Genomic DNA, 7,500 nt, shown 5'->3' with positions numbered 1-7,500 from the left:
AACTCAATTTGTCCCTTAACCTAACTCAATTTGTCCCTTAACCTAACTCAATTTGTCCCTTAACCTAACTCAATTTGTCCCTTAACCTAACTCAATTTGTCCCTTAACCTAACTCAATTTGTCCCTTAACCTAACTCAATTTGTCCCTTAACCTAACTCAATTTGTCCCTTAACCTAACCCACGTTGTCCCTTAACCTAACTCAATTTGTCCCTTAACCTAACTCAATTTGTCCCTTAACCTAACTCAATTTGTCCCTTAACCTAACTCAATTTGTCCCTTAACCTAACTCAATTTGTCCCTTAACCTAACTCAATTTGTCCCTTAACCTAACTCAATTTGTCCCTTAACCTAACTCAATTTGTCCCTTAACCTAACCCACGTTGTCCCTTAACCTAACCCACGTTGTCCCTTAACCTAACCCACGTTGTCCCTTAACCTAACCCACGTTGTCCCTTAACCTAACCCACGTTGTCCCTTAACCTAACCCACGTTGTCCCTTAACCTAACCCACGTTGTCCCTTAACCTAACCCACGTTGTCCCTTAACCTAACCCACGTTGTCCCTTAACCTAACCCACGTTGTCCCTTAACCTAACCCACGTTGTCCCTTAACCTAACCCACGTTGTCCCTTAACCTAACCCACGTTGTCCCTTAACCTAACCCACGTTGTCCCTTAACCTAACCCACGTTGTCCCTTTGCCTAACATAGTTCACTGCTCGGAATCTCTGGTGTCGTTGTTATCCTCATGTAGATGTCTTGCGAGTGTTGCTTACTTTCCACATATTCCCGCTATCCACTGTCAATTGTACTGCAATAGGACTATATCGCCCCCCCCCCCCTCTGCCCCTCTCTTTGTGTCTCCGTCCTCTCAAGCTGGTCGGTCTGGCGTTTGAGTGTTAAATGAGCCTCGCAGCTGTTCAGTTGCGTTCAGATGTCGACGCCCTCAGTGTACGTCGTGGTATGGTCTGTGTCCATTGTCCGCTGATGTCGTACGCGTAACCCACACGCTGTACCGATCATCGGTAGTTACGTACAGAGTGAAGTAGTGTGATACGTGTGACCGTACGCTGGCTGTGCCCAACGGTGTCGAATCTCAATTTCCATATGTTGTGCTCGATGCTACTTGTCTCGTCTCCCAATAACAGCTAGGTTGCACTGTGGTACGCCGTAGAGGCGTGTGGGAGGAACGTACGAACGCATTGTATGTCACCCTGGGTCGCTGGGGGTGGTGGTGCGGTGAGTCAGGTCAGGTCAGCGTGAGCCGTGTGATGTAGTGACGCGTGTATTCCGACTTTGTCGTATTGCCTCACACAAAGTGCTACCCTGGTGGACCGCGTTCCATATCTGGGACATGCCGCAGATGCCGGTTGACAGTGGATCGCGGAAGGGACATCGCATACGTGCGCGGGCCACCTTCCACGTGTTCTCTTCTGCACATGTCGCAGTGTGTATGTGGTCTGATGTAGCGTGTCGTGACACATGACATCCTGGCATGCAAGAATTGTTGAATTCGCAAATGTAGGTGGACATCTACGTTTACTGCCCAAGATACGCAAATGAACTGGAAATCCGTTGTTGAGCGGTTGTTCACGCTGGAGGTGAATCTGTGATGGCGACGATCGGTACAGCTATTAACCGGTTGTTTCAGCGGTACCCGCCACATCCACACACGTGACTAGGCCCATGTGGGTATGAAGCGATACGCGGCGGTGGCTTGGTGGGACTGTTCCCGGCCGGTGAAGGGGGGCCGCCCGGCGTGTTGGCCGCGCGCTGCGTGGGCGCACGCGCAACAGGCGGCTGGTGGGGGGCGCCGAGTGGCAGGAGCGCCAGCCGACGGGCTCGGCAGGCGGCGCAGCTACGCTGCGGCGCACCCTGCACGCGGCGCCTGGCGGCCAAAGTTGGTTCAGCCGAGCCCGGTGCGAAGCGCGGTGGACATCTGCAGTGTGCTGGTCTGATTGAGGACTGTGTGCGTTGAGGATGCGCCGCCGCCTGGCACTCGGCGCCGCGACGCCGTCTGCTGCTCGGTCGCCCCAGCGGTTCTCGCAGGTGGTTTGTATCGCAGTTGTGCGGACGTGTTGGCGCGTGCGCTGTGCTGGGAGAGTTCGCTTCTGCACCCAAGTGGGGCTTTGCCCTTGTGTGGCGCTGGCGTTGGAGCTGCCGGTCACCATAGGTGGCGCGTGTTGTCTCCCGCCGGCAATGCCACGACAGCACGCTCCCGGGCCTCTGTCGGCAGCGGCAAGCTCAGTTGGGAGCAAGGGTGTTCGCACTAAAACCGTCTACTCGCCTAACTCCGGGCGATTGCGCCTCTCTCGAAACCGACCAAGTACCTAGGACGGCGCTGCGCGCCGCCGGGACCTGAGAGGGTTTCGAGGTGTATCGTGCAGGGGAGCTCGGCCTCCTCCTGTTTGCAGAATAATTGAGCGGACGCTTGCGTGTTCGCGCGGGCCCCCGGGACACACTCCCGGGCGGCCGGCTGCTCAGCTCTAGTTGACGCAGCTCCCTGGTTGATCCTGCCAGTAGTCATATGCTTGTCTCAAAGATTAAGCCATGCATGTCTCAGTACAAGCCGCATTAAGGTGAAACCGCGAATGGCTCATTAAATCAGTTATGGTTCCTTAGATCGTACCCACGTTACTTGGATAACTGTGGTAATTCTAGAGCTAATACATGCAAACAGAGTCCCGACCAGAGATGGAAGGGACGCTTTTATTAGATCAAAACCAATCGGATTGGCTTGTCTGGTCCGTTTGCCTTGGTGACTCTGAATAACTTTGGGCTGATCGCACGGTCCTCGTACCGGCGACGCATCTTTCAAATGTCTGCCTTATCAACTGTCGATGGTAGGTTCTGCGCCTACCATGGTTGTAACGGGTAACGGGGAATCAGGGTTCGATTCCGGAGAGGGAGCCTGAGAAACGGCTACCACATCCAAGGAAGGCAGCAGGCGCGCAAATTACCCACTCCCGGCACGGGGAGGTAGTGACGAAAAATAACGATACGGGACTCATCCGAGGCCCCGTAATCGGAATGAGTACACTTTAAATCCTTTAACGAGTATCTATTGGAGGGCAAGTCTGGTGCCAGCAGCCGCGGTAATTCCAGCTCCAATAGCGTATATTAAAGTTGTTGCGGTTAAAAAGCTCGTAGTTGGATTTGTGTCCCACGCTGTTGGTTCACCGCCCGTCGGTGTTTAACTGGCATGTATCGTGGGACGTCCTGCCGGTGGGGCGAGCCGAAGGGGTGCTTTCGCGTCCCGAGGCGGACCCCGTTTAAATCCTACCAGGGTGCTCTTTGTTGAGTGTCTCGGTGGGCCGGCACGTTTACTTTGAACAAATTAGAGTGCTTAAAGCAGGCAAGCCCGCCTGAATACTGTGTGCATGGAATAATGGAATAGGACCTCGGTTCTATTTTGTTGGTTTTCGGAACCCGAGGTAATGATTAATAGGGACAGGCGGGGGCATTCGTATTGCGACGTTAGAGGTGAAATTCTTGGATCGTCGCAAGACGAACAGAAGCGAAAGCATTTGCCAAGTATGTTTTCATTAATCAAGAACGAAAGTTAGAGGTTCGAAGGCGATCAGATACCGCCCTAGTTCTAACCATAAACGATGCCAGCCAGCGATCCGCCGCAGTTCCTCCGATGACTCGGCGGGCAGCCTCCGGGAAACCAAAGCTTTTGGGTTCCGGGGGAAGTATGGTTGCAAAGCTGAAACTTAAAGGAATTGACGGAAGGGCACCACCAGGAGTGGAGCCTGCGGCTTAATTTGACTCAACACGGGAAACCTCACCAGGCCCGGACACCGGAAGGATTGACAGATTGATAGCTCTTTCTTGATTCGGTGGGTGGTGGTGCATGGCCGTTCTTAGTTGGTGGAGCGATTTGTCTGGTTAATTCCGATAACGAACGAGACTCTAGCCTGCTAACTAGTCGCGTGACATCCTTCGTGCTGTCAGCGATTACTTTTCTTCTTAGAGGGACAGGCGGCTTCTAGCCGCACGAGATTGAGCAATAACAGGTCTGTGATGCCCTTAGATGTTCTGGGCCGCACGCGCGCTACACTGAAGGAATCAGCGTGTCTTCCTAGGCCGAAAGGTCGGGGTAACCCGCTGAACCTCCTTCGTGCTAGGGATTGGGGCTTGCAATTGTTCCCCATGAACGAGGAATTCCCAGTAAGCGCGAGTCATAAGCTCGCGTTGATTACGTCCCTGCCCTTTGTACACACCGCCCGTCGCTACTACCGATTGAATGATTTAGTGAGGTCTTCGGACTGGTACGCGGCATCGACTCTGTCGTTGCCGATGCTACCGGAAAGATGACCAAACTTGATCATTTAGAGGAAGTAAAAGTCGTAACAAGGTTTCCGTAGGTGAACCTGCGGAAGGATCATTACCGACTAGACTGCATGTCTTTCGATGTGCGTGTCGTGTCGTGTCGCGCAACACGCTACCTGTACGGCAGTGGCCGTGCGCCGCGTGCGGAACCACGCGTGCCTCTCAAAACTAGCGGAAGTGTTGTTGTTGTGTGGTACGAGCGCTGAAGCTCTGGAGCGGCTGGCCTGCGGTACCTGGCGCCTGGCGCCGGTTTTGAATGACGTTCGCCCGAGTGCCTGTCCGCTCCGGTGTGGAGCCGTACGACGCCCATCGGCTGTGAGGCCGTTGGACACAAAAAAAAATAGTGGAACAGGGGCCGTCAGACGCCTCAGTCCCGCAAATGCTACTGTCTTGAAAGAGACAGTGGGAGACTGAAAAGGAAAAGATCACCCAGGACGGTGGATCACTCGGCTCGTGGGTCGATGAAGAACGCAGCAAATTGCGCGTCGACATGTGAACTGCAGGACACATGAACATCGACGTTTCGAACGCACATTGCGGTCCATGGATTCCGTTCCCGGGCCACGTCTGGCTGAGGGTGGCTACGTATACTGAAGCGCGCGGCGTTTGTCCCGCTTCGGAGACGTGGGAGTGTCGTGGTCGCCTGTGTGGCCGGCCGCGTCTCCTTAAACGTGCGATGCGCGCCCGTCGCCTGGCGGTTCGCATACCGGTACTTTCTCGGTAGCGTGCACAGCCGGCTGGCGGTGTGGCGTGCGACACCTCGTACAACGACCTCAGAGCAGGCGAGACTACCCGCTGAATTTAAGCATATTACTAAGCGGAGGAAAAGAAACTAACAAGGATTCCCCCAGTAGCGGCGAGCGAACAGGGAAGAGTCCAGCACCGAACCCCGCAGGCTGCCGCCTGTCGTGGCATGTGGTGTTTGGGAGGGTCCACTACCCCGACGCCTCGCGCCGAGCCCAAGTCCAACTTGAATGAGGCCACGGCCCGTAGAGGGTGCCAGGCCCGTAGCGGCCGGTGCGAGCGTCGGCGGGACCTCTCCTTCGAGTCGGGTTGCTTGAGAGTGCAGCTCCAAGTGGGTGGTAAACTCCATCTGAGACTAAATATGACCACGAGACCGATAGCGAACAAGTACCGTGAGGGAAAGTTGAAAAGAACTTTGAAGAGAGAGTTCAAAAGTACGTGAAACCGTTCTGGGGTAAACGTGAGAAGTCCGAAAGGTCGAACGGGTGAGATTCACGCCCATCCGGCCACTGGCCCCCGCCCTCGGCAGATGGGGCCGGCCGCCCGCGCGGAGCAATCCGCGGCGGGGTCGTGTCCGGTTGCCTTTCCACTCGCCGCGGGGTGGGGCCGTTCCGGTGTGCGGTGGGCCGCACTTCTCCCCTAGTAGGACGTCGCGACCCGCTGGGTGCCGGCCTACGGCCCGGGTGCGCAGCCTGTCCTTCCGCGGGCCTCGGTTCGCGTCTGTTGGGCAGAGCCCCGGTGTCCTGGCTGGCTGCTCGGCGGTATATCTGGAGGAGTCGATTCGCCCCTTTGGGCGCTCGGGCTCCCGGCAAGCGCGCGCGGTTCTTCCCGGATGACGGACCTACCTGGCCCGGCCCCGGACCCGCGCCGCTGTTGGCTCGGGATGCTCTCGGGCGGAATAATCGCTCCCGTCAGCGGCGCTTCAGCTTTGGACAATTTCACGACCCGTCTTGAAACACGGACCAAGGAGTCTAACATGTGCGCGAGTCATTGGGCTGTACGAAACCTAAAGGCGTAATGAAAGTGAAGGTCTCGCCTTGCGCGGGCCGAGGGAGGATGGGGCTTCCCCGCCCTTCACGGGGCGGCGGCCTCCGCACTCCCGGGGCGTCTCGTCCTCATTGCGAGGTGAGGCGCACCTAGAGCGTACACGTTGGGACCCGAAAGATGGTGAACTATGCCTGGCCAGGACGAAGTCAGGGGAAACCCTGATGGAGGTCCGTAGCGATTCTGACGTGCAAATCGATCGTCGGAGCTGGGTATAGGGGCGAAAGACTAATCGAACCATCTAGTAGCTGGTTCCCTCCGAAGTTTCCCTCAGGATAGCTGGTGCTCGTACGAGTCTCATCCGGTAAAGCGAATGATTAGAGGCCTTGGGGCCGAAACGACCTCAACCTATTCTCAAACTTTAAATGGGTGAGATCTCCGGCTTGCTTGATATGCTGAAGCCGCGAGCAAACGACTCGGATCGGAGTGCCAAGTGGGCCACTTTTGGTAAGCAGAACTGGCGCTGTGGGATGAACCAAACGCCGAGTTAAGGCGCCCGAATCGACGCTCATGGGAAACCATGAAAGGCGTTGGTTGCTTAAGACAGCAGGACGGTGGCCATGGAAGTCGGAATCCGCTAAGGAGTGTGTAACAACTCACCTGCCGAAGCAACTAGCCCTGAAAATGGATGGCGCTGAAGCGTCGTGCCTATACTCGGCCGTCAGTCTGGCAGTCATGGCCGGTCCTCGCGGCCGGCCGCGAAGCCCTGACGAGTAGGAGGGTCGCGGCGGTGGGCGCAGAAGGGTCTGGGCGTGAGCCTGCCTGGAGCCGCCGTCGGTGCAGATCTTGGTGGTAGTAGCAAATACTCCAGCGAGGCCCTGGAGGGCTGACGCGGAGAAGGGTTTCGTGTGAACAGCCGTTGCACACGAGTCAGTCGATCCTAAGCCCTAGGAGAAATCCGATGTTGATGGGGGCCGTCATAGCATGATGCACTTTGTGCTGGCCCCCGTTGGGCGAAAGGGAATCCGGTTCCTATTCCGGAACCCGGCAGCGGAACCGATATAAGTCGGGCCCCTCTTTTAGAGATGCTCGTCGGGGTAACCCAAAAGGACCCGGAGACGCCGTCGGGAGATCGGGGAAGAGTTTTCTTTTCTGCATGAGCGTTCGAGTTCCCTGGAATCCTCTAGCAGGGAGATAGGGTTTGGAACGCGAAGAGCACCGCAGTTGCGGCGGTGTCCCGATCTTCCCCTCGGACCTTGAAAATCCGGGAGAGGGCCACGTGGAGGTGTCGCGCCGGTTCGTACCCATATCCGCAGCAGGTCTCCAAGGTGAAGAGCCTCTAGTCGATAGAATAATGTAGGTAAGGGAAGTCGGCAAATTGGATCCGTAACTTCGGGATAAGGATTGGCTCTGAGGATCGGAACACGCGATCTAGTG

The 7,500-nt window shown here is 56.2% G+C and overlaps 2 non-coding genes across 2 annotated transcripts; both read left to right on the top strand.

The window, feature by feature from the left end:
• Positions 1 to 2,500: 2,500 nt before the first annotated feature.
• LOC126327101 (small subunit ribosomal RNA) lies at positions 2,501 to 4,393 on the top strand. Its single transcript, XR_007560982.1, has one exon. It is a non-coding gene; the product is annotated as a small subunit ribosomal RNA (ribosomal RNA).
• A 368-nt stretch (positions 4,394 to 4,761) lies between these two features.
• LOC126327100 (5.8S ribosomal RNA) lies at positions 4,762 to 4,916 on the top strand. Its single transcript, XR_007560981.1, has one exon. It is a non-coding gene; the product is annotated as a 5.8S ribosomal RNA (ribosomal RNA).
• The last annotated feature ends 2,584 nt before the right edge of the window (positions 4,917 to 7,500 follow it).

This window comes from Schistocerca gregaria, unplaced genomic scaffold (assembly GCF_023897955.1).
Source record: "Schistocerca gregaria isolate iqSchGreg1 unplaced genomic scaffold, iqSchGreg1.2 ptg001019l, whole genome shotgun sequence".
NCBI lineage: Eukaryota > Metazoa > Arthropoda > Insecta > Orthoptera > Acrididae > Schistocerca > Schistocerca gregaria.
The sequence above is the reverse complement of the archived record's forward strand: the minus strand, read 5'-3'. Positions and strand labels throughout refer to the sequence as shown.